This window comes from Podarcis bocagei, assembly GCF_964188305.1.
Source record: "Podarcis bocagei genome assembly, chromosome: 8".
NCBI lineage: Eukaryota > Metazoa > Chordata > Lepidosauria > Squamata > Lacertidae > Podarcis > Podarcis bocagei.
In genome coordinates, this window is record NC_138133.1 from 18,206,115 (window position 1) to 18,233,405 (window position 27,291).

The following is a 27,291-nucleotide window of genomic DNA, read 5'->3' on the forward strand; positions in this document are numbered from 1 at the left end:
AGCATTTCTCAGCAAATGAGGCACATCAGGACAGCATGCTTACCATTTTTTAGGAGGCTGTTTACAACCAGGCTTTGGGATAAAATGGGAAATAGTTGATAGTAGCTTTGGTTTCTTTTATTAATTGTTGACTTATTCCAAATTGTTTCCTGTTGGGTTTATTGCATGTAGACCTCTCTTGACAGGTCAAAAGTAGGACATACATTAAATTTTTTTTTAAAAAAAGGAAACAAATAGACCCATGAAAAATTGAATGCCATTGCTTGTCTGGGACTAAATCAGCCAATCTGGTGCCCTCCGGATGTTTTCTCTCATTAACCCCAGGCCACATGGCAGTCATGCTGGCTTGGGCTGGTGAGAGATGTAGTCTAAAGTATCTGGAGTGCAACAGGTTGACAAAGGCTGGGATAAAGAAATCAATGCACAGTGAGAGCAATTAGCTTGCTCAAGGTTATGCTTCTTGCCACTTAAAGAGAACCAGGGAGGGAAATTCAGACCTGTTCCTTTCTAGGATGAGTATATCTGATCCACTTGAACTGTTCTTTGTCCCTGAAATCAGCAGAGCTGATTCAGCAGAGTCCTGAAGAGTCCTGATGCATTGCCACGCTAAATCAAACCAGCCGTTTATCTAGCCCAATATCCTATCTCTGACAGTATCCAGTGCTAGCAACTTCAAAGAATAAAATCCTACTGAAAACTGTTTGAGGATAACGTCCCCTCTGGGTCTATTTAACCTGCATTAGGAGGTTCTCGCATATCACGAAGTGAAAGGATTTATGTCCCCTTTAAAATTATATCTGCCATTTTTTCATAACTCCTTTTCGTGATAAACCTATGTAAGGTCCCTCATCTACATAAGCACACAGGTTTTTTTAAGGAAGAACCTCATTTTGTGTTTTTTGATGCAACAAAAATTGTTTAGTATATGTGATGACCCTTATTTCAATTCTGGTTCTGCATGATATATCATTTAGTCCAGACTGAAGGAGAACTGGAAGCAATGCAGGAGCTGATGAATCTGATATGTACTTATCTAGTTGTTGATTTTTATAGTGTTTATAGACCAGCTAGAATCAGGTTCTCAGGGTGTCTCACAGCGAGATTTTATTTCTTAAAAAATCAGGAATGGTGAAAAACCAATAAAATATAAATATGCAGCTTAAAAACTCAGGGGCGAGATTAAAAGCAGCGTGACTTCCTTCTGAATAGACTCATATAGGATTGCATTGTTAGTGAATTTGTACAGCATCATAATGGATTGGCACAAAATGTGTTAGGGAACAGCCACAACACTACCATTCATAGGATCTGATGTTTTGCCCTGTCGCCTGAGTCCTGCATGAACAACCAATTTAAATTATTATAACTGAATGTGTTAGTAACATTCTGTCACTTGGATCAATTTTAATTAAGGCATTTGGGATAAGAAAATAAGAGGGTATGCTTTAAATGAAAATCACAGTGCAGAACCTGGAATTATAAAATGAACTTTATGAGAAATATTATTCACCCAGTCTTCTTCACATCCCACTCAATAAAATTAGACTCTGGTGTCATCATGGCCTGCATTATATCTACAGGAATCAATTAACAAACTGTCATAAGAACTAATCCTGCCCTCCTCTAGTTGAAAAATTTCACATTATTAATTGACTCATGTCGGTTGGAGATACACATAATCTTCAATGGACTTGAGAGCCAGTTCTTCTGAAAGCTCAACCTTAAGCAATCTAATGGCCCTTGCAGCACTAGCACATAATTAAATTGTTTCCTTCTTTGGAATGTAGCCAGAAGGAAATCTTTGAGAACATACCATTTTCGCAATAAGGAGCAAGCCCATCTGGTCATGGAGGTTATTGAATTTCACATCTCGTATGTAGGTTCTCTCAGAGTTGCAGAGCCATGTGGAAGCATTAGGAAATTAGCCATTGGAAGACATCAATGAAAAGCATATAGTCCCCTTTTGAAGAGAGGTCAAAGCATAGAATGGTGATGGATTTGTGAAGTAGAAATGGGAAGATCATATGAATTGGTTTGTTGACTCACATCGAAAGATTGTCAAATCCAGCACTCTGTCTTCAATGGCAGAAAGTTGGATGCCTCTAGGAAACTTACAGAGTTTTTTTTTTTTTTTTTTTAGGGAATGCATATGAAGGTTGTAGACATGTAAGAATTCTGTTGCTCCTGATCAATTTTATTGGAGAACACTGATTTCTAGTGCTGTGTGTATGAGAAAATAGCTAGTGTATATTCTTCATTGTCTTCCACTTTCCTCATCAGACTCATTTATCAGTTTCAGAGCAAGGCATAAAAGTACAGCCTCCTTGTTGGAGGCTGATGATGAGCAGGTCTAAGTCCAGGCAGTGCCTAGGGAGGATATGTTCTCTAGCACACATTTCCAAATATACTGTAAGGTAAAGGTAACAGTAAAGGTAAAGATAAAGGTAAAGTAGCCCTGGATGGTTAAGTCCAGTCAAAGGTGACTATGGGGTTGCAGCGCTCATCTCACTTTCAGGTCAAGGGAGCTGGCATTTGTCCACAGACAGCTTTCCGGGTCATGTGGCCTGCATGACTAAACCGCTTCTGGTGCAACACAACACAGTGATAGAAACCAGAGTGCATGGAAATGCCATTTACCTTACTGCTACAGTGATACCTATTTATCTACTTGCACTGGCATGCTTTCGAACCGCTAGGTTGGCAGGAGCTGGGACAGAGCAATGGGAGCTCACCCCATCAGGGGGATTTGAACCGCCAACCTTCCAATCTGCAAGCCCAAGAGGCTTAGTGGTTTAGACCACAGTGCCAACCTCGTCCCTACAAATATACTGTATGCTACTTTGAAGCCCATAAAGGAAATATAGATGCAATATATAGTATATGACCTGCCTTTCACTAAATTAGCAATCGTACCAATATTATTCCCCTGCCCACAGACTTATTATTATTATTATTAGTCTTCAGACTACTGGTGATTTTAGAAGATATTAATCTACGCCCAAAATGACTACCATCTTTCCACAAAGTGCAGCTATTTCAACTGCAAAGCAGTTTTCAGGTTTTAAAAATATTGAAAGTTGAAACTGCACATGCAGTCCATGGATGTACATTGTTATTATTTTCCAAAGTCTTTTGAATACTGGGGGTCTCTGAATTTTTACATATGGCCCACACTGACTTAACGACGGCTTCATTGGTCATTATCATAGTGCCAGAAATGTACCTGGGGAATTATTTGCACTGCTTCATGATGTGGAGTGGATTCCTGTTGAAAGAGTAGCAGTATGCATATATGAAGGGAAGAAATAAACCTCTCTTTCTACCTCCTAATGAAACCTCAGCCCAGCCTCTTTAGAGACAATAGCATCTTTATTATTATTTTTAAATGGGGCTGTAATTGTCTGATGTGACCCAAAGGTAATGCACAGCAGCGAAAAAGCAACCTGCTTCTATAGTTGCATCTCTGCACTTTATTCAGCAGAGCACTCTCGTATCCTATTTTTGCCTGCCTGCCTTCTCCACTCTCTCCTATCCTTGCTCTTATGAAGAAAGGCACATTTCCTGCAGGTTTAAGCAATCTGCAGGAGGGAAGCTTTTATTTGGACCCTGTGGCTGGTGGAAAGAGATAAGAAGTAGTTGCAAGTCAACTGAAGTGGTTTTAGAGGTTGGAAGCAGAAACTGACAGCAGCCATGCAGAGCCCTTGAAACAGGGGGTAGCGAAAGTTCACAGTGCAACATCCAGACACTATTAATCGTGCATCATTTGTAGAGTTCTGTTCCAAAAGTTAAAATTGGAATCCATGTTTAACCCCATGGGAATCACTTTTAAGTGTTGTTGTTGTTGTTATATTTAAAAAATGCTTTATTTTCAATTTTCAGAGAAAAGCAAGGATGTAGTAAAAAGGAAAGAAAGAAAAATCATCAAAATTGGTACAACACATGCAGTCCTTAGCCTTTTCAGACCTGGGAGACACCTCTAGCCCAGACATGCACTTGGGGACCCACGTTTTATATTTACACAACATATTTGTTCAGTGGTAGTGACCCCCATCCCCCTATATACCTTAAGTTCCCAATGTACCAGTTGAGGACCAATATCTTAGCTGATACATTAAGACAAGTGACCATTAGTTAACTCAGTAAATTCTTTCCGATTGTGTCAGTATTGGGAGAAAGTGTGTTCTCTGTATAAAGCAGTGCCATTTTCTCCTATCACATCTCAAAGGACCCATTACTCTCTCTGATATTTAAATCTGCCAACTACTTCCATTCCATCTGGTAAACAAAATGTCATTTCCCAGTTCTTACTATTGCCTGCCCAGTGGAAACAATAACAATGCCTTACAAAGCAAATCTTTGTTATCCTTTTCAAAAACCAATGCATAAACCAAGAACATATACACACTGACCACTAATAATGAAACAAGTTGCAGATACTTTCCCACCTATATTATGCAATTTTTGTGATATACAAATGACACGAGAAAATTTGGATTTACTTGTTTGTATAACATTATTCTTGTTTATAAAACCCAATTTTAAAAATGCATTTTAAAAAAAAAATCAGCTGAGGTCTATAGTGTACAGTCTGTCCCAAAATCTTTCCACATTTTGCAAAAAACTGCCTTTCAATTTTTATTTTTATTTTTTTAAAAAATATGAACCAGGTGTGATAAAATGCACTAATTTAACCACATATTCTCCGACACTTTTCATCTCCATCTCCCTCTTTCCATTTTACCTACTTTTATAATAACCTTTTCTGCCCTGAAATAAAATTAACAGAATAACAAAAAAATGTCTGTAACCAAAGTTGAATTACATTATCTCTCTTCTGAAAACTAATGCACATTCTGGGGGTGGGCTGTGCAGAGTTCCATTAACATTTTGGGGAAAGCATTGCACTGCAGAGGTCAACAATGTATCTACATGCTGGCTATGAAACATGAAAACTCTGTTAATCAGCTCATTAAGTGATTGTTGTTACTAGCAATATTTGAGGAATTTGACTGTTTATATTCCACAGTGAACTGACCTGATCTACAGCTCTTGGACTGATGTGTGGATGGGAACCCAATTATTCTTTGGATTTCACACTAATCTGAATTTTGCAATGCAGAACTGCTGCATAGAATAAAGATGAGTGTCCCCATGGGCTACTACCTGTAAAAGAAGACTGGGAAACTGTATTAAGAATCATACCTTGGATGACCACATAATACAGTATTACAGTGGTACCTCGGGTTAAGAACTTAATTCATTCTGGAGGTCCATTCTTAACCTGAAACTGTTCTTAACCTGAAGACCACTTTAGCTAATGGGGCCTCCTGCTGCCACCGTGCCGCCGTCGTGTGATTTCTGTTCTCATCCTGAAGCAAAGTTCTTAACCCAAGGTACTATTTCTGGGTTAGCGGAGTCTGTAACCTGAAGTGTCTGTAACCAGAAGAGTCTGTAACCCCAGGTACCACTGTATTTAAATATTAATTTTTGTGTGTGGGTGTGTCATGAACAAAAATAAAGAAATTGGATGGAACAAAATTAGAAATGAATACATCCAAAACTGAAATAGACCAAAAATAATCTCATGAGTCCATACCTGCTTGTGGCAATACCCCCGCCACCAAAAAAAAAACCACACACACATACAAATATAAAGGTAAAAAGAAGGTAAAGGACCACTGGATGGTTAAGTCCAGTCAAACTTGACTATGGGGTACAGCACTCATCTCGCTTTCCGGCCGAGGGAGCCAGCGTTTGTCCACAGATAGCTTTCTGGGTCATGTGGCCAGCATGTCTAAACTGCTTCTGCTGCAACAGGACACCGTGACGGAAACCAGAGTGCACAGAAATGCCATTTACCTTCCCACCCCAGTGGTACCTGTTTATCTACTTGCACTGGCATCCTTTTGAACAGCTAGGTTGGCAGGAGCTGGGACAGAGCAATGAGAGCTCACCCCATCACGGGGATTTGAAGCAGATTTTTTTAAAAAAAATTTAAATAGCCGTGCTGGTGGTGTGGCACAGAATGTGATATCAGGGAAGATGGAGAAGGAAGAAGGGACTTAACCCTTTACTCTTGCCATGGCAGAAATACACAACTACTGTATGAATTGGGACAAATGCACTCTATCCAAATCAGGACTCCAGCAGAGGCAAATGGTTAAATTACTAATGTGGGGGGTGGGAGAAGAGATTATTACTTCGGTTTTGGCACTAAGATGCAAATCAATTGAGATGTCATAGGAGTTCCAGTAAAATTGATTAAAGGCATGGGCATGCGGTTCTTTGAGGTTGCAAACTTTTGGTTAAGAATGGCCACTCACCACACTCCCAGGGGCAACATTTGCTCTGGCCTCAATCCACACTGCTAAGCCTCAAACGCTTAACAGGCATTCTGGGGAATCATCCTGTGGCCTTGGAGCCACTGGGCTGATTCCTGTCAAAAAGGACCATTCACATTGGCCAATAGGACCATTCAAACCGGCGCTATGAGGGTGGTGCCTTGCTGGATGGCTTGTCATTGGGTGTTGCTCCTGCCAGGCCAGTCAGCAACACCTTAAAAGGCCAACCACATAGTGGGCCTCTGTAGCATGGTCAGGCCCACTTTTGTTTAAGAAATAGCTTTCTTTCAGATAAATAGCATCTGGCAAAACGGTACATAGAAGCGATGGCACACACTCCAATGCAATCTCCACTGGGACTATTTACTGTGACTTTATTGCCAGATTTGGTTAAACTGTTTTTCAAAATCATGCACATATGCAATACTTGGGGGGATTCTGCTAACTTGTATTTCCTCATGAAGAAATACTGTTTGCCGTTTAATTACATTTTTCTTTCCAGGACTATTTCTTTGACTGAGAAGTTAATTCTTCTCCCATATGGCTTGTAAGACTTAACCTAATTTAACTTTTTAAGACCTTGTATCTCTTTAATTTCCCACTACTGGATAAACAGAAAGTGTTTACTTTTTTTAAAATTCCATATCTTTCCAAACAAAACTTTCTTCTTTTGTTGTGGGAAAATATTCCCTTCGAAATCGCTTATCACGGCAGAGACAAACATTATGGTTGGCAGTGGATTTTATCATTTCTCTGGAACTCTCCACCAAACCAAAATAAACTTAGCTTTCACATACTGTTATAGATATTATCAGTAATCTTCAATTAATAGCAAGAGCTTCCTCCAAGGTCTGTATGACCTATTTATTGGGCCACTTGTGCCATAGTTGACTCATACCTATTTACTGTTGAAGTCCCAAGCAAATTTCCAACAAACAACAATACAAACAGTTGTCCTTGCTTTTAAGTTAAGCACAGGAAGCACAGTTTTGGAGGAAGACAGATATGAGGTCAAGATATTTTACAAAAAGACCACAATATTTAAGTCTAATTCTAAGTCAGTATTGACCAACCAGATACCTCTGGAAGCTAGGGTTGCTAGGTTTGTTAGAAAATGGAGGCACTCTGGCTAAATAAAATAAAAAGCAAAGAAAATAGCAAAGCAAGCGGTGCAAATCTAGGGCTTATTTCTGGAAAATGCAATGTTTGCTTGTTGTAAGCTTCTAACAGTTGCATCTCCTAGTTGCAGGCAATGACAGGTAAAGGTAAACAGTAAAGGACCCCTGGACGGTTAAGTGCAGTCAAAGGCGACTATGGGGTTGTGGCGCTCATCTCGCTTTCAGGCCAAGGGAGCCGGCATTTGTCCACAGACAGCTTTCCGGGTCATGTGGCCAGCATGACTAAACTGCTTCTGGCACAATGGAACACCATGACGGAAGCCAGAGTGCACAGAAATGCCATTTACTTTCCCACTGCAATGGTATCTATTTATCTCCTTGCACTGGTGTACTTTTGAACTGCTAGGTTGGCAGGAGCTGGGACAGAGCAACAGGAGCTCATGGGGATTTGAACTGCTGACCTTCTGATCAGCAAGCCCAAGAGGCTCAGTGGTTTAGACCACAGCACCACTCATGTACCACATGGTAACAGATGAGGTTTGTGGTTAAGCCATGTGTTAAGTATGTAAATGCTGGTGAGGCAAGTGTTAGCTGTGGGAATGTTCTGGGGTGCAGGAGAGGATATATTGACTAATTATATCCTTGTCCAACTTGTGCTAACAAGTTCCCAAAATATCAGCAGAGTTTACAAACATTCCCCTTTAAGTTTGCAACGGTAACGTGTGCACAGGTTCGCTAGAACCTCTATAATAATTACTCTGGTAATTTCCCCTTTGTTCCCTCTTAAAATACAAGACACAACACAGTCTTTATAAAAGTATAAAAGAGTTTACTCACGATCTGTTCACAATATGATCCCAGACGGCAGATAGGCTTAAAAAGGTAAAATACACTTAGAATCTATCTTATAGGAAGATAGCCCTCTCCTCTCTTGGCTGAGAGCCAAGAGGGCATCCTGCTTCTTCGAAAGGTGATGGCAGAGAGAGAGAGATGGCTGCCTGCCCTGTGCTTTTGTCATTACCTGCACAGGTGAGGCCACACCCACCTCTGGTCACATGTGGAGGAAGTCCGTCCCCAGGAAGTTTACCTGCTTGATGGACAGACATCCCTCCCCATGTTGTAACATGTACACTCTAGGAATGTTGTCATTGACTGCTCCTGTGTTTACATCCCACATTAGCACTCAGTAGATTGCACTGATGGCAAGTCAGAAGCATGAAGGAAGTTGGGAAGGGTTAGGTGGGGGCAGAGAGGTGCAGTGGAAATCTCCCGAATGTGTAGTTAAGGTTGTTTATAACTACCGCATGAAGGTGGGACAAGTGGGGGCAGATAAAATCAACGATACATGTATCAGGCTGCTTGTGGAGATTTGTAAAAGTATGTGTGTATGCAGAGTCTATTTTCTTATACACCATTCTTGTACAAGAAGTCCTTCTTGTATCACTATTTGTTGCTTGGTTATTGGTCTCTGCTAGACTATGAACCTCAATGTGGAGAGTTCCACAACACAGATCAGGACTACCCCAGACCTTGATATTTCAAGGCCCAAACCTGGAACCTTTAGGTAGATCCCAGTGACGTAATGGAGCAGGCCTCCATGATGTCATTAACAGTGACAAATTAAGCATTAGCCACAATCACTGGGAGCATATCATTCAGGTAAAAACCATAAACTTAACATAGGAGCAAATATGTCACTGGTTGGATAATAGCATTAGCAGAAGAGGGCGTTCCCAGATCCAGCTGAAGTGAGAGGATCATTATAGGGGGAAGCAGGGTGTGTTGTGGTCATTTCTTCCTGAAATTATTCATCTAGCCTCTACCTCACTTCAAATGAAAATAAATACCTCCTCCAGTTCAGACTCTCCAGTCTCCACTCTAGTTTCTCAGCTGTCCACATGATCTGCATGCTTCTGAACACACACACACACACGTTTTTAAAGGTACTTTCATCCACCTGGAGATTGAACCCCTCCATCTGCCACCTGGGGAGAACCAGGCAAACCTGGAGTCTCCAGGTCAGACCTGGAGACTTGGCAACCCTACTTGAAGCTTGCAAGTGCTGTGATCCACAGTAATATCTGCAATGAAGGGTCCAAGGTGGGGGTCCAGGAAAGTGGAGGCCAGTAGACTCAAGGTTCTGGAAGAGAAGGCCAGGATAAGCTGTTGGAGAATGACCAGGGTGCCAGCTGTCTGGTACTGCTGGTGGACAACAAAAGTTGAAAGAATCTCTCTAGGCAAATCTAAAAAAAACGCAGTATAAAGACCAACAACTGGGAAACACTGACCTGCAAGTGCTCTGATTGGAGAACAGCCTTTACTAAAGGTGTCATGGGTTTTGAAGACACTTGAACTCGAGACGAAAGGGAGAAATGTGCTAAGAGGAAGGCGCATTTGGGAAACCCTCACCATGATCAACTCCCACGCAAAAACCTATGTCCCTGTTGTTGAAGGGCATGTGGATCCAGAATTGCCCTCTACAGTCACTTATGGACTCACTGTTAAAACCATGTTTATGGAGGGCAATCTTACTCGGCTGTGAGTGATCGCAAGTGAAGAAAGACTGGTTAGAATGCTCCTGCTGCTTTCATTGGCCTGAAACTGAATCAATCCTTCTGAAGGAAGAGACTAAACTGCCAAAGGGTACTTTGTCCAGGGTGGTCTTGAACCTGAAACTGGCCCTATTCAGTTTGGTGGGGTCACAAGTTGTGTGGGCTTGCATTAAGCAGCTTATCTGAGAGCATGGCAACATCCAACCCCTAATTCCACAGTGTATACTGCAAAGATGCTGAGAAGTTAGCAGTTTCATCTGTTCGGTACTTAGGGACATGTTCTTTTCCCCTCCCAAGAACAACCTCATTGTCTTTGCTTTCAAAAGTGCAGGGTCAGGTAGTACAACAAAATATTCCACTGAGGGAATAATCTTGCTTTCTGAAGTGTTGAGTATTCCACTTGAATTCCTTATCTATTAAGCCTGGGAAGCACCTTCTGATCTCAAAGGTGCTCTAAGACTTGCCATGTCTTTTAAAGATTTATCAGGCTCTGGGCCTTAAAAGCACAGATGTAAACCACAGGTGGTGATAACAAAATCGATACAAGCAAGCTGGAAAAGTTGAGCATGGGCAGTGGCCAATAAAAGGTTGCCGTTTGCTTTTTTATTGTTGCACATCTGTTCTCATTCAGCAGGGGGTGGGGAAATCTATACAGTGAGCTAGTGCACTCCAGTGGTATGAATTTAAGTGCATTACAAATTTATAACATTTTTATGCATAGTGGCATGGCTTCCTCCCAAAGAAGCTTGGCAATTGCAGTTTGTCCAGTGAGGTCACTGAGAGTGCTCTGCTAGAAATTCACAGACAGCTACACAGAACTACAATTCCCAGGGGAAAAGAGAGACTGACCATTAATCATGTTCAAAACTGATAGTATTGCAGTGTCCTTTGATAAGTCTATTCCAGCTAGTGCCCTTCAGATGTTTACAACTCAATAGGACCATTGAACTCAGCAAGACTAACTTCTGAATATGCATAGGTTTTCACTATGAAGCAACTATACTCTGGGAGTTGTATATTTTCAAACGTACAAATCTCTCTCTTCTGGAGCAGTTGTTTTGAAATTAACTCATGTACTGTGCAGTCCTTTAACTCTTTTTTGTGTGTGAAATCATTTTTATTTGGTTTTACAAATACAAAGTTATAAAAAAGGAATCCAAATGTTTATCCATTTACAGAGATTCCTCTGAATCTCAGGACTTCCCCCCACCCCCTCCATGGGGTCCCATTTTAAACATTTAATACTACATATTCTTTGATACTTCAACTTTTATATCAATCCACATTATCCATGGTAATTGTTTCACTACAAGTGAAATCAAAATCCTGCTAATGTTTCCATCTGCTTTCAGTGGTCTCCTAAATAGCTTATATCCCCCCCCCCTTCTTTTATAAAGTTTTTGTCCTCTTGGTTTCTGAGTTTTCTAGTCAGTTTTGCCATCTTGGCATAGTCCATCAGCTTAGCAAAGTCCTCTCTGGTAGGGACTTTGTCTTCTTTCCATTTCTGGGCTAGTAGCATCTGGGCAGCTGTTGTCCCATACATGAAAAGTCTTTTCTGTTCCTTTGGGATGTTGGTACCTGTAATTCCTAATAGAAAAGCTTTTGGTTTCTTAACAAAAGTTATTTTCAGCATTATTTTTTTTTTTTCATTTCATTATATATCATCTCCCAGAAAGCTTTTATGTGCAGTCCTTTAACTCTTATCCCACAATCCTATTGTGGCCCTTTCAACAACTGCCTTGATTTCATTCAGGCTTCCACAACCTGGTGACCTTCAGATGGTTTGGGCTAAGACTTCAAACATCCCTGACGACTGGCCATTCTGGCTGAAACTGATGGAAGTTATAGTCTAGCAAGTTACTGAGGACAACCAGGGCTGTCAAGGTCGGGTACAGAGCCAGGAGGGAAACCAGACTCCAAGCTTTCTTTAGGTATCTACACCTCTTGGAGAAGTCTGGTTTTATGGAATTCCCTCTCCAGTAACATTCATATATGCCTTGTTCTGTGAGATAAAGACTATGATCCTAGATAGTGACTGATCCTAGGATTTGGTCCCATTGAATTCAATGGACATGCCACCATATGGATTTGTATATAATAAAGCTGTTAGAAAAAAGTCAGAACCTTCATTTTGAAATTGTTTAACTTATTACTAGAATTAATTTCCCTTTTAAGGAAAAAATGGTATTACTTGTAAGTGATTTGCAGATTTTGCTGGTATGTTTTGCATTTTGTTGTTGTTTAGTTGTTTAGTCGTGTCCGACTCTTTGTGACCCCATGGACCAGAGCACACCAGGCACTCCTGTCTTCCAGTGCCTCCCACAGTTTAGTCAAACTCATGCTGGTAGCTTCAAGAACACTGTCCAACCATCTCATCCTCTGTCGTCCCCTTCTCCTTGTGCCCTCCATCTTTCCCAACATCAGGGTCTTTTCCAGGGAGTCTTCTCTTCTCATGAGGTGGCCAAAGTATTGGAGTCTCAGCTTCACGATCTGTCCTTCCAGTGAGCACTCAGGGCTGATTTCCTTAAGAATGGATCGGTTTGATCTTCTTGCAGTCCATGGGACTCTCAAGAGTCTCCTCCAGCACCATAATTCAAAGGCATCAATTCTTCGGCGATCAGCCTTCTTTATGGTCCAGCTCTCACTTCCATACATCACTACTGGAAAAACCATAGCTTTAACTATACAGACCTTTGTTGGCAAGGTGATGTCTCTGCTTTTTAAGATGCTGTCTAGGTTTGTCATGGCTTTTCTCCCAAGAAGCAGGCGTCTTTTAATTTCGTGGTTGGTGTCACCATCTGCGGTGATCATGGAGCCCAAAAAAGTAAAATCTCTCACTGCCTCCATTTCTTCCCCTTCTATTTGCCAGGAGGTGATGGGACCAGTGGCCATGATGTTCATTTTTTTGATGTTGAGCTTCAAACCATTTACCATTTTGTTAATAAAAACAGTACATTTGTACCTTGGATCCTGAGCACCTTGGAACTTGGATGTTTTGGCTACTGAACTCTGCAACTCCGGAAGTGATTGTTCCGGTTTGCAAATGTTCTTTTGGAACCCAAACGTCCGACAGGGTTTCCGTGGCTTCTGATTGGCTGCAGGAGCTTCCTGAAGCCAGTCAGAAACTGCAATTTGGTTTTCAAATGTTTTGGAAGTTGAACTGACTTTTGGAACGGATTCCGTTCAACTTCCAAGGTATAACTGTATATAAATAAAGAATTAACAGCATCAACAACCTGAACCTGTTTGCTCAGAACTACATTTCATTTATTTCAGTGGGACCTATTTCCAGATAAAGTATCTCACAGTAGCATACTATACTTGCCTACTACCTGGAAGTAAACACCATAGATTTTCTAGGGCTTCCTTCCAGCTAACTGAGTATAGGATTGCAGTCAAAAAGTGTACAGGAGGGAGAGCTGTTGCTTTAGTGACTGACTGATGAGACGATGTTTATGGGAAGATATTTTATGGAGATTTTTACTAGCCATTTCCTACAAAAAAAAAATCACTTTATGTTACTTGTCATTAGACTCATAAAAGTAAATAATAAAAGAGTAGAAATAAAATATTCTTCCTGGAAGAGTTCAGGTAGGTCCTCCGAGAATCGTAAAAAAACTTTCTCTTTTCTTAAAGTGCAGAACATTATATTAGAGATTCAGCAATGGGGGTATTTTGAAAAGACAGAAAGAAGAGGTTATAACTGCTATACAAGTAAAGCTGCAGTCCTATGACCCCTCTGAGTGAAGTAAGAATTTACTCCTATACTATATCTCAGGTCCATGCCCAGGAGAGGGAACACCTTTAAATAAACATGGAACCTAGGAAATAAATCAAGTCCAGGAGGGACCTAGCTTTATTAAGCTAATGTGCAATAGGACAGAGCTCAACTTAACATGGTTGCTGTGGCCAAATAACCAGTCAAGGGAAGGTCTGCCATGAGACACATCTGAAAAGAACAGAATAGGGGTGCAAGTGGCATTGGGGTCTAAAATGTTGAGCCTCTTGGACTTGCTGATCGGAAGGTCGGCAGTTTGAATCCCTACAACGGGGTGAGCTCCCATTGTTCTGTCCTAGCTTCTACCAACCTAGCAGTTCAAAAGCAGTTCAAAAATTGGGGTCTAAAATGTTGAGCCTCTTGGACTTGCTGATCGGAAGGTCGGCAGTTTGAATCCCTACAACGGGGTGAGCTCCCATTGTTCTGTCCTAGCTTCTACCAACCTAGCAGTTCAAAAGCACACCAGCACAAGTAGATAAATAGATACTGCTGCGGCGGGAAGGTAAACAGCGTTTCCGTGCACTCTGGCTTCCATCACGGTGTTCCATTGTACCAGAAGCAGTTTAGTCATGCTGGCCACATGACTCAGAAAGCTGTCTGCAGACAAATGCCTGCTCCCTTGGCCTGAAGCGAGAAGAGCGCTATACCCCATAGTCAAGTTTGACTGGATTTAAGCATCTAGGGGTCCTTTACCATTACAGTGGTACCTCGGGTTAAGTACTTAATTCGTTCCGGAGGTCCGTACTTAACCTGAAACTGTTCTTAACCTGAAGCACCACTTTAGCTAATGGGGCCTCCTGCTGCTGCCGCACTGCCGGAGCCCAATTTCTGTACTCATCCTGAAGCAAAGTACTTAACCTGAAGCACTATTTCTGGGTTAGCGGAGTGTGTAACCTGAAGCATATGTAACCCGAGGTACCACTGTACATTTTACTTCTACACAGCACACAAAGAATCATAAAACATTGAAGCATCCTTCTATGTACATCAAGAATGGTTACAGGTCATGGGATGCATGCATAAATGGCTCCATACTGGTATCAACTTATTTGGCATGCCCGAAAACATTTGCTCTCAGCTAACCCCAGTTCTCTTGACAACCAGGCCTTCAGTGGGGGCTATTGACATTCTGACCCCATATCTTACTTCCCTGTTCCCAAAACATGTCAAAGAGCTTTGAGGAGAGATATTGGATTAACACCCTGGTTCTAACTCAAAACAGACACAGCAAAACATCCTGGTTGGCCATGCCATTTGTGCCTCTCTGGGGTCAGATAAGGAGAGCTGGAAAGCAACGTTGGAGGGAGGCATCAGAGTCACAAAATGCAGACCCACAAAAATCAAGGCTAATACGCTGTATCTAAAAGGTTAAATACATTACAGTGGTACCTCGGGTTACAGACGCTTCAGGTTATAGATGCTTCAGGTTACAGACTCCGCTAACCCAGAAATAGTACATCAGGTTAAGAACTTTACCTCAGGATGAGAACAGAAATCATGTGGTGGCGGCAGCGGGAGGCCCCATTAGCTAAAGTGGTACCTCAGGTTAAGAACAGTTTCAGGTTAAGAACGGACCTCCAGAATGAATTAAGTTCTTAACCCAAGGTACCACTGTAATACTGAAACAGTTATAACAAATAGTAACTTCATATAATGCTAAAATACGAACAAAAGACTGAATTCTCACTCCTTAAATAACTCAATTTATTTTAAGTGGTAGATATAGGATATTTTAAATGCAGGCATTTCCATCAGCTACCATTAGGCTTCAGATGACAGATTTTGATGTACTAGCGAAAGGTAGCAGATATGCAATTTTTCACTTATGGTTATATTTTCACCATCACTGGGGACACCTTTTACAGTTTCTGCCTCAAACACCAGCAATGTCTTGCTTCACCTCTGATTTCCTATGAATACAGATCTTTTAGAGTTCCTTTGTTCCTCCTCTACCCTGCTTATTTTTTATTATTTAATACCCTGTTCTTCAAAGGGTTCTCACAGTGGTTTGCAGACAAAGTTAAAACCCGTGAAGAATAAAATCAATGCCTCAATAAATAAAGCAACAGAGCAAAACAATGCTGCAAGCAGCATACCAAGCTAAACAGGCAAGCCAAACACATGGGTAGCCAAAGAGGCCTGGGACAATGAAAAGATCTTCACTGGAGGCACACCACCTGCTGTTGAACTCCAGCTCCCATTTCCAGGCCCGGCCCCTGCATGCCTCCCACCTTGCTGACTGGGATGGAAATAAAGGACACAGCACAATACAAATGGGATAAAATTAGGACACAACTTTATTGACGACAGATGAAGAGGTTTGGCATAGGCAATGGGTAACCATTTACTTCTGGCCCACCTGCCAGAAATGTGTACCCTCCAACATTGCTCCAATGAAAGGAAGGATGTCCCATTCCATACCTCCCAACATTTCTCTGATGAAAATAGAGACATCCTACCATACCCTCCAGGACGCGGGTGGCGCTGTGGGTAAAACCTCAGTGCCTAGGACTTCCCGATCGTATGGTCGGCGGTTCGAATCCCCGCGGCGGGGTGAGCTCCTGTCTTTCGGTCCCAGCTCCTGCCCACCTAGCAGTTTGAAAGCACCCCTAAGTGCAAGTAGATAAATAGGTACCGCTTTATAGCGGGAAGGTAAACGGTGTTTCCGTGTGCTGCGCGGGTGCAGGCTCGCCAGAGCAGCTTCTTAAAGCTGGCCACGTGACCTGGAAGTGTCTTCGGACAACGCTGGCTCCTGGCCTCTTGAGTGAGATGAGTGCACAACCCTAGAGTCGGACACGACTGGCCCGTATGGGCAGGGGTACCTTTACCTTTTTTTACCATACCCTCCAACATTTTTTCCAATGAAAATAGGGACTATCTTAAGGAAAAGCTGAACATTCCAGGATCAAACCTGAAACTGGGACAGCTTCTAAAAATCCAGGACTCTCACATCATGAGCTGTTACTCAGAATGTTTCTCAGGTAATTTTTTAAATTAATTTTTACAAATATTGTTTACATTCAAATATAATCAATTTTTATACATATATAGGATTCCCTGAATTCTTGGACTTCCCTGCATTCCTCCGTGGGTTACATTGTAAATCTTTTTTCTATTGCATCTTACAGTGTTATCCAAATTTTCTTCAAACTTCCAATCTTCTTGGTTTCTGATCCTCCTGGTCAATTTTGCCATTTCAGTATAGTCCATCATCTTGATAGTTGCTCAGAATGTTTTGTCCTTCCCATTCAGCCTATTTTTTATGTCTCAGAGTCCTTCTTCTGCCTACGGCGAGTCACCATGGACATGCTTTTTTCCTGCCTGGTTTCTGTTCCGTTATGTGGAGTAATCTTCTTGTTTTATGGGTGGGAGCTGGTTCTGGCAGACTGTCCACAAACACAGTATCAACTGGTGTGGCCTCTACTAAACTTGATTCCTGTCCTTGTTCAGGGCTGGGGCTTCTATTTATTCCCTCCTGTTCTTCACTCCTGACTCCCAGCTTCCCTGCTCTCTTTCTCACCTGAGGTGCATCCTGTTTCCCACCACCATGAACCTGGGTCCAGACTACACTCTTCTGCACTCTCTCTGGAAGCCTCTTGGCCAGGCGGTTCCCCACTGCTGTTCCTCATCTAGCCAGTCCCTGACAGATGCAGTTTCAAGCAGCCCCATGCTTCCTCCTTGGAAGGGCATTTTAAGGATGGGCATGAAACCTTAATCACATGCCCTTGTCCTCACTTTAATCATACACATTCAGAGACTTCTTACTTCAAGGGTTATTTTCTATTGCAAGCTTCACAGAACCTTGAAATATATTTCTGTTTCTGGACGTTTCATATCACCGACGCACATTTTCTATCCCCCTGTTTGGTCATGTGTGTGTTTTTATTTTATTTCTTTTCCCCAATCAAATCATTTAAACTCAAGGCAAGTTATTTGAGGACATTTTTTAACTCCAGCAGTTGTATTTATAACCTCATCCGTTACAGGCTTTGGTTTTGAAGATGCTGAAAGATGCAGACTTTTGGGGCAAGGTGGGGAATAAATGACTCTATAAACCATGGAGATAATAAAAGGTGTTCCATACAGAAGCAGGTTTCTCATTAAACAGAACCTCACAGGCTGAAATTCTAGAAAATCAGGGAAGTAATCAAGCAGCCACAGAGCAGCCAAGACAACTTTTTACCTACATGCCAGACTGAAATTGTAGGTAATAAACTGTGCAGGTGAAAATTATATTTCCCAGAATAAATTCCTATTAAAAATAGGAGTGCCTTGGCTGAACAAGCAGAAGTAAAAGTGTGGAATTTAATTTAAAACTCCACAATGACATACTTTTTAACTATTATATTTTGCCTATTGATTGTGTAGCTTATTTATATGTTCCCTCACACCAATCTTTCCATGTGCCTTTAGAGAAGGCAACTCTGAGTGTACCCAAGAATCAATTGAAGCAGAATTCAATTAATATTATAGTTGTCATCAGGCTGGAGACTCTTAGTACTTTACCAAGAAAGAAAAAAAGGCATATGTGCCAAGGAAGTAAGCCAAATTCTATATCCTGAAACTTGAATCCTGTAGTCAGAGCTGCATAAAGTTGTTTATTTTGCATATTCTAGCATTCGGCAACTTGTCATAGGGAGGCTCAAGAAACCAGATGGCTTCTGATATTTTTTTCAGTCATTGCCCAAATTTCAAGCAACCCTCTAAAGTTACAGAGGCCAAGTATTCTCTCTGATGTGTTATCATTTCATGCTAAGGAATATTTGATGTTAAGATGCTTTCAAAGACTTGAGCATTCTTAGATGGTTCAGACTTAAAGCAGGAGCTCTTTCTCAACCTGGATTAGGAAAGTAATTGAAATTGAAACTGCTGATACCACAATACAATTTATTACACAGATCTGTGTCATCACCACATTGGAATACTGTGTACGGTTTTGGTTGCCTCACCTCAAAAAAGATTTCACAGCATTATTATTATTTTCAAAATTTGAAATGTGCCCACTGGTCCAAAATGTCTGTCAACTTCTGCTTTAGTTTAAAGCATCATTACCCCAATCTGGTGCCCTCCAGCCAGTAGGACTAATAGCCAGGCATGATTACAGTTATACAAAGGATCTGGAGGAAATCAGTCTGGGGCTGCCTGCCTTAAAGTCTATTCTAGGTAGATTTGTGGAAATCATGATGAAAGATAGAATTATTTGGCATTTAGAAGGACATAACTTGCATCTGAAAAGAGACGTCTTGCCTCAACAGGTTTATGGCATTCTTTGAGCACAGTGGCTATGTAATATGGTGAACATTATATCATACCCTTCAACATTTCTCCGATGAAAATAGGGATGTGTTATTCTGTTGTTGTTGTTGTTGTTGTTGTTGTTGTTGTTGTTGTTGTTGTTATATTTTTACTCTGCCCATCTCACTGGGTTGCCCACACCACTCTGGGCGGCTTCCAACATATATAAAAACATAATAAAACATTAAACATTAATAAAACTTCCCTATATAGGGCTGCCTTCAGATGGCTTGCAAATCAGATAGCACCTTCCCCCCAACATTTACCCGATGAAAATAGGGGTGTCCTGTGGAAAAGCAGGACATTTCAGAATCAAATCAGAAACTGGGATAGCATCTGTAAATCTGGAACCGCCCCTGGAAAATAGGGAAACTTGGAGGGTCTGTTATATCCTTGGATTTCCTCAAAATGTTTTGAAGAAGTTGCTCAACAAAAGCTCCTTCCTGAACTTAGCCATCATGGGACAAAAGGATAGGTTGTTCCCTTTATGGTTTGGTAACTGATTAAACAATAGGAAGCTGAGGACTGGAGTAAACAGGCAGTTGTAGCAATGGGGAGATGTATTACAGATGCACCTTATTACAGAATCATTACTGATTTAGAGTTGAGGTGACCAATGAAGTAGCCAAGTTTGCAGATGATTCCAAATTATTCTGGACGGTGAAACCAGAGCATATAGTAAACAGCTCCAAAATATATGTCCAAACAGAAGCCAAAAAACAAACCCTTAGACACCTCATGAATTATCTTCTTCTCTCTCCACAACAGATGTTGATGATCCTGGGGAGCTTTGATACTTTCACTCACAAGTGAATGTATCAAATTGCTTCCAACTCATGTTTTACATTAGTATATGCTCAGCATGACAAACATACCTGGGCAAAATGCCCCCCGGGGGATCTGGTGCTTGCGTTGAAGAAGCAATTGATTCAGAAAAGGTTCAACAACCCTTCTCTGTCAGCCATTTATTCCTCCCAAATCCCATTCCACCTAGCTGCTTTTTAGATGTCTGACTTAACTCTTCCATCAAAAGTCTAGTTTGGCTTTGCAAAGAGGAATGGTGATATATGGAAATGAATCCTTCACAGACCTGGGGCTTTCTGGTTGGTTGATCTGTGTTGCAATTTTCCAACCTAATATTAATTGTTGGAATTCTCCAGTTTAATTCATCCCCTCCCCTGACTATGTATCATACCATACCATAGGTGCCTCTCCTGGATTTCTTTCTATAATAAGTTATTTACATTTCATGAAACTTTATCAGTTTCAGTTCAGTCTCTGATATAAGATACATTGCCTACTTGCAAACAAAAAATAATAGTTGTGACAAATCTGAGAAAAGACACTTCTTCTCAAAGAAGAACCATTTTCTGAGGATGCTGTATATTCTTATCAAGATCTTAATAATTCATTTTTCTCTCCTTAAAAGTTGCAACTAGCATCCTGTGATTCATATTTCTAGAAAAATATATAAGTTTTAACATTCCAACTATAATGGATTCCATTAAATAGCTGTGAACTTCGATCTAATCAGGGGCTGGGCAGAGGAAAAGGAGTGGTGAAGACCACCTCCCCATCTGTTTCCACCAGGGAGGAGGAGATGGAAGGCAGCATAGATTAACAATAGGGGTTTGTGGAAGGCCACAGCTCAGAGGCAAATGAGGAGGAAAGTTGGAAAATTATGGGAGAGGAGGAGCAGGCAGAGCCAGAGCAGCAGCTGGTTGACACGTTGTCACTAGAAAGCATTCCAGACCCATCATCTCCCAGAACCCAGCGAACCTTAAAAGTAGGAGAGCAAAGAGTTTGAAGAAAAAGGGCACTTACTGGCACCCGTAGAGGAAGTGATGAGGTTGCCAAATGAGGAAGTGGGAGAGATGTGGGGTATAGAGTGGAGAAAGGAAATGTGGTTGTATGAATCAGTCCCCAAGACACACATAAAGTTGATTAATTGATGGGTACAGGGTTGTGAATGTATATGTATTGTCCTCAACTTGATGGGGTACAAACTGGCAGACCAGTCTAAAATTCCCCCCAATAGTAAAAGTTAATATATCCCCCAAATAAAACTGTTCATCACCTGTTATGGATATCCATCTTGACAGGGCTGAGATGCAGTCTGACTGTTAACTGTTTCTGGCTTTACCAAGACTTAAAGCATATCCTCTTTGTGACATCACACATGACATCAGAATGGCCTGTTTGCATTCAACCTAGACTATCTCCATGCCAACAGCAATGGCCAGTAAACTTCTGCAACCAAGTAACCATCAGCCTGACTATCCAGTTGTTTCTATCTTGACTATTGGATGTTTATTTTTTGCTCTCATAATCAAAGCCTGAAGAAGAACTTTGTACAATCTGAAAACCTGCTTCCACTGTTAAAGAAAACAAATTGTCAGGGACTGGGCAGAGGAGGTATGATGGAGACTGTTTCCACATCCTGACCCTTCCAGGGAGGAGGAAGAGGAAGACAGTATAGATTAACAACAGGGGCTTAAGGGAGGTAGTAGTTCAGAGGCAGATGAGGGGGGAAGTTGGGAAATCATGGGAGAGCCAGAACAACACTTGGCTGACATGTTGTCATTAGAAAGCATTCCAGACCCTCCATTTCCCAGAACACCATTATCCAAGTGTCTGGGTTCTATAACCTCATTCTGTAAAGTTTGAAATAAAAAGCACTGTAAGAAACTTTCCCCTGTCTTTATACTTTCCTGGGCAACCAGCCCAGAGCTGCTGACAGCACTCTAACAACACTTACACTTTTATATTTATTTATGTATATCATCACACGCAGTGCTTTTTTTTCTAAGAAAAATATGTTTAGGGGTACTCTCATTTTCTTACTCATATTGAAATACTGCCCCTCAATGAGGCCAAACTTAGATTCACAAAATGTTTAGGGGTGTGTGTACATCTGCATCCCCCCAGAAAAAAGCACTGGTCACACGTAATTTTTTCTCATTGCCCAAACAAGTTTACAAGCCAAAAATTGAAAAAAATACAAGTAAAATTTAAATACCACGAGCAAAATGCAATAAACGAAACGGCTGTGAGAAGCATCTTTCAAAGAATTGCAACTGCAATAAGATACTGTAGTACAGAGTGGTCCCCTTCATGATGGTTTTTCATGTTGCTGTCATATGGAGAGAGTGTGTTGAACCTTGAGTTGGATGCAGAAGGAACTAGGGCAGAACAAATCTGGAAGATGAGCAGCAGCATTCTGTGCCAGCTGTAATGCCCAAGTTGTCTTCAACTGCTGCCCTACAAGAAGCATGTTGCAGTATTTAAGCCTGCAAGTTACAGACCCATGGGTAAGTAAAGGAAGATCTGACCTGTCTAGAAAAGAGCATATGCTCCACATGAACTCAAAATCAGAAAAGGCCAGAAATTCACAAGCCTTCCCCTTTCCCGCTCAATAGATCCTTAATGAATGGCATTGAGGTTGGTGGCGCAGAGATGCCATTGTGGGTAAGGACTTTCACCAGAAGCTTCTGGATGCGTTTCTAACTTCCTCTTTCTCTAACTTCTGGGTGAGCTGTGTCTGTACCCGGGGTATTAATACCTCACAGACATTTGATAGCTGAAAGAAATGGAACCTTGCAAACTTGAAATTATCTAGCTTTTCTGCCCAGAGTTCGTTTGGGAGGAAGGCTGGGCTAAAAATCTAATGCAAATTTTAAAAAAATAAATCTTTTTTTTTGCAAAAATCTAAGCTCTAATTGAATTGTCACAGATTTTACTGTTTGCTTGTTTGTGCTATTTCAACCCATTTCCCCCCAAACTCTCCCCCTCTGTACCCATATATATATGTATCTGTCAGCTGAGGCTAATATTTTGTGTACACAAAGATTCTGGCACCTAGTCCATGAAAACTGATTACATAATAAAGTTGTTGGTCTTTGGGGTGATACAGTTCTTAATCACTCTGAGTACTATTAGTTTGATTACTGGTAAGCCATTTGTCTGAGCTAATGATTTATATTCATATTTACCCCATGCCTATAGTCCTCAGTCGGTTTCATGGGTGGGGGAAACTTTCCTTTCCATTTTGTTTTTGTTTTTCCTTTTTGTTATGATATTAAAATTCTGCTCAAGCTAAAATGTGATTATTGAGTGAATCTGGAAGGTATGTATTGCCAGCGGGAGTAAGTAACACATCTGTCAATATTTTCCATATGGCAGGAATTCAAGAGATACCACATCTTTATTCCTTCGGAAGATGTCTGGCATCCAAAAACCGATGATAGCAGCAACAAAATTATCGAAGCAGAACTGATGTAAACAGTGCCTTTGAAGTGGATCAAAGCCTTACAGCAAGTATTTTCAGAACAATGGTTCCTGAAAATAAAAGATCATTAGCTGTCAGTCTTAATGTTTCAGTTTTGACATCTCAAGAAATGCAGCTGCTTCCTTGGCGAGACTAATATATGAAGTCAGTTCATCTAGCTCATTGCTCTCTTCTGGGGTGAGCAGCATCTCTTCAGGGTCTCAGACAGAGGTCTTCCCCAGTCCTGCTCCCTGACATCTTCTAAACTGGAGATGCTGGGAAATGAACTGATATGCAAAGCACTTTCCACTGCACTGTAACCCCCAGTCTTGCTAAAATACTGGCTCTGCCTCCTGTGCCTGACACGACACCCCTGTTTCCACTTTTGCAAGCCATTCAGTGTCATTTCCTCCTAGCTACTTGTCCACCTGATTCTTCACTCCTTCCGAGGCCGCTCTGCATGGATGCTGATTCTCTTTGTTAATGTGAGATTCCTGTACATCTCCACTAGTCTATCCTAGCCTATCTATCCTAGCCTATATTGTCTATCCTAGCCTACTCTATCCTAGCCTATATTGGTGGCGTTGGTATATTGCCAAAATAAACTTGAAATGAGCCTTCCAACACAGCCTTGAAGCACATCCTTGAGGCATGCTTAAAACATCTGCTAGACAATGAGAATTCTCCCCTGCGACAGGTGTCTTTATCAGGGGATATCTGGTGAGATACAGTTGAGTGTGAGGCTGTCAGTGTTGCTCAGTATGGCTGCTGGAGTATGTGAAAGTCTGTGATCCTGTCTCTTTGGCTGGATGGCTGAAGGGAGCTGTCAGGGACTGTGCTGAGGAGGGCTGCACTGAAGAGGTATGGTGGGAGCCTCCCTCTCCCCCTGATTCTGATTCTGAATCTACCCAGGAACAGGAGGACAGTATAGATTTGGAAGAGTGGTTTGCAGAGGGGCATAGTTCAGAAGGCAGAAGCTGGGAAATACTGGATGGGGAACAGCTAGCAGAAGAAACACTGGAAGAGAGAGGGTTAGCAGATTCACTGTCTCTGGATAGCATCCACCCCCCCCCCTTCTCCAAAGTCACAGAGAACTCAGAAAGTGTCAGAGGATACAAACTCAAATTACAAGCCATAGGAGTGATGTAGATTAATAGGGATGGGGGGTGACCCTTAATTAGGAGTACTGCCATTTCTAGGAGATGTGTTCTTTGTGATCATTAAAGATTGTAACTGGTAAGATGTTCCTTTCATTTGATCTCCTACCTACTGCCATGGGGGAGGAAGCCGATTCCCCGAATCCTGACAGGAGCAGAGATCTGTATTTAGACACACTTTCACTTATGCAAGATTAAATATACTGCCTTCAGCTGTACTTGTGGGTCAATTTTTTAAAAAAAATCCGCTAGAAAAACGGTGATGTCCATGTGGAGATGGCAGTTTTGAATCAGTAGCTCAGGTGCTTCTAACTTGCACTCTTTATAAAGATTTGAGGAGTGAGGTTCTTACTCCTCTACTACATACCAGGTCGCTCAACCATTGCTACTGTGTCCTTTCTTCTAGCAGATCAAGATAATCGGGTGACAGCAAAAACTGTAAAAAAATATTGCAGGGGCAATTAGAATAAGATCTATTATTTGATTATTTATGTAAACCTCCAGAATGTATAGTTGGTATAGTTAAGTTTTTACCTCTATCTTTGGTACATATTTTATTGCTATGGCTAGTGGCTGATGCAAATAAAGATTCTGTAACTTATTTAATATGTAGCCCAGTAGTGTTATGCAGCCTGTAATGTAAATAATAAAGATTTTAGAGAAGAACTAGATGGATGAAGTGATTATTCTTGTCACGGGAATTCACCAAGATAGGGCTGGACTGCTGATGCTGTGAAGATGCAGGAATTTTTTTTGAGTAACTCTAAGACAGAGTAGAGGAACCTCAAAAGTTGGCACTCATGCACTAACAGGGTGGGTAGAGACTACTGTCTGAAGCCCTGGGAGTAGCTGAAGTTTCCTATGTTTGTCTGCACGATCGTTACTCTAGCATTTATTTATTTATTTATTTATCTAACAGCTTCTGGAACTGTTGTAAGATGAACTTCCTGGATGAGATACCAACTAACCTCAGCAATTTCATGGTCCTCACCCACTGCATCCTGCTACATCCTTTCATTGTAGAGAACTAAGGAAAAAAGCATTCCTAGCAAACATGTGCAATGATGGGGGTCAAATGGGTAGATGGAAATAAATCTTCTCGGTGGTCCATTTTCAATGGATGCCTCTGCCATAACTGTAAGTAACCTATCCACCTTTCTGGTGAGGTCAAACAGGTTGGAGAAGCTCCTTTGTACTACCACCACCTTTAGTTTGAATGTATGGAGATTGACTTTCTGAATCTTAGAGGAGAAAAGGTGAGACCTCAGGCAGTTCCTAGTAACTACATACATTTAAACAGAGTGATCATGGTTTAGTGAGTTCATTCACACAATCAGCTTCAGATTCCTAATTCAATATATTTATTAAATGCTACAAAGTAAATGAATGAGGAATATCTGATTGCATAAAAATGTCATTTTCTAACTAGCCTTCCATGAGTACTGTTTTTTTAAAAGTGTGTTAAGTACTTGTTTACAAAAAGAGCAAAATCCTTACACAAGACCACTTATGGATGCTGAAGGCACTGTGAAGCAATCTATGTGGCAAGTTGAGGCATATATCATACTAAAACCACCCCATTTTACATTGTGTTCAGGGTCTGGGTCAATTGATGATTGACAAAGGGAAACAGAAATGCACTCAAAATTCTTCAGCTGTGTGTATGTGTACATAAAGACACAATGAGTGTCTCAACATTTGTCATTCCTGTGAATAAGGAAGAATGGTAAATATGGAAGGTACTTGTATTTCTGTCAGATGGGAGGAAAATATCCTGTTATGTATTGCAAAGGAATTCTTTGGATGTGCCTTGTCCCTTCTGCTATAAGACATGGATAGTAAGTATCATGGCTGAGATGCAATGACTGAATTGGGAAGAAAGGAGTGGAGGTTCTGCATTCACTGTACTCACTGAAAACAGTGGGGCACACTTCTGAATAAACATGGAAATGGTTATGCTATAAGAACTTGCACCGATCTACTGATGTAGCCAACTCACTTGCATGCCTTGCACTGGTATGAAGGATATGACTACAGGCTGTCTACATGCAAGGTGGGGAGATTATCACCCTTGGACCAAAAAAAGGCCATTAAGATTGCTATCCTAAATAAAATTACCAGGGAGCAAGCACAATTGAACACAATGGAACACACTTCTAATTAAGCATGCATAGGACTGCACAGTTAGGCAGTCTCTTGCTTAAATGCTTTCTCTCAGTTTAAATGAAAGAGCACCATTTTTGTTAACTACAGTTTTCTATGAGCCATATCGTTCTAAATGTGTTCAAATTACTGATCTGAATATGAGCCAAGTGTGAAAAATTAGAAGAGGACAAGCTCAGTCTGAAACCCACTCTATTTCATGGCATCAATGTATCTTATATGTGCCTTGAGGACTTCCTTTGAAGCATGGAGATCTTTTGAAACTCTCTTACATAAATTAGACGGTCAAGGCCATTAATGCCATCCCATCAATGTGTGCCTCAGTCACAAGAGTAGTATAAAATTTTAGCACAGACACTCTGCCCATCACTTTCCAGATCTAGCCTCATTAACCTACGTCTGCCTGAAAAACTGCATATGCAGCTACTATTGTGAATGATTTTCCTGCTCAGATAACACTTCTGGATGAATTGTGTTGACCATCTAAAAGCAGGTACTTCTGAAAATGGGCTTTGACTTGTTTTACTTTTGTTGGTTTTTTTTTTTTTAAAAAAAATCACCTTACTAAACATATTTTTGACCTTCCATTAAACAACAGATCTTCAAATCTTTATTTCCTA

General features: G+C 41.1%; 1 protein-coding gene and 2 long non-coding RNA genes across 4 annotated transcripts in view; 1 reads left to right on the forward strand and 2 right to left on the reverse strand.

Moving 5' to 3' along the window:
* LOC308593616 (uncharacterized protein) overlaps positions 1-27,291 on the reverse strand; it is a gene marked incomplete at its 3' end in the record, with an annotated part of 548,845 nt that overhangs the window by 353,168 nt on the left and 168,386 nt on the right. The window lies entirely within an intron of this gene.
* Positions 18,368-20,616, reverse strand: LOC308593645. The gene is made up of 2 exons (XR_014011024.1): positions 19,102-20,616; positions 18,368-18,626 (listed from the first exon to the last, which is right to left on the reverse strand). It is a non-coding gene; the product is annotated as an uncharacterized lncRNA (long non-coding RNA).
* Positions 22,467-26,475, forward strand: LOC308593956. Of its 2 annotated transcripts, none has more exons than XR_014011138.1 (4): positions 22,467-22,552; positions 23,267-23,549; positions 25,122-25,321; positions 25,428-26,475. It is a non-coding gene; the product is annotated as an uncharacterized lncRNA (long non-coding RNA). The 2 variants fall into 2 exon arrangements; XR_014011139.1 differs by having other exon boundaries at positions 23,267-23,397.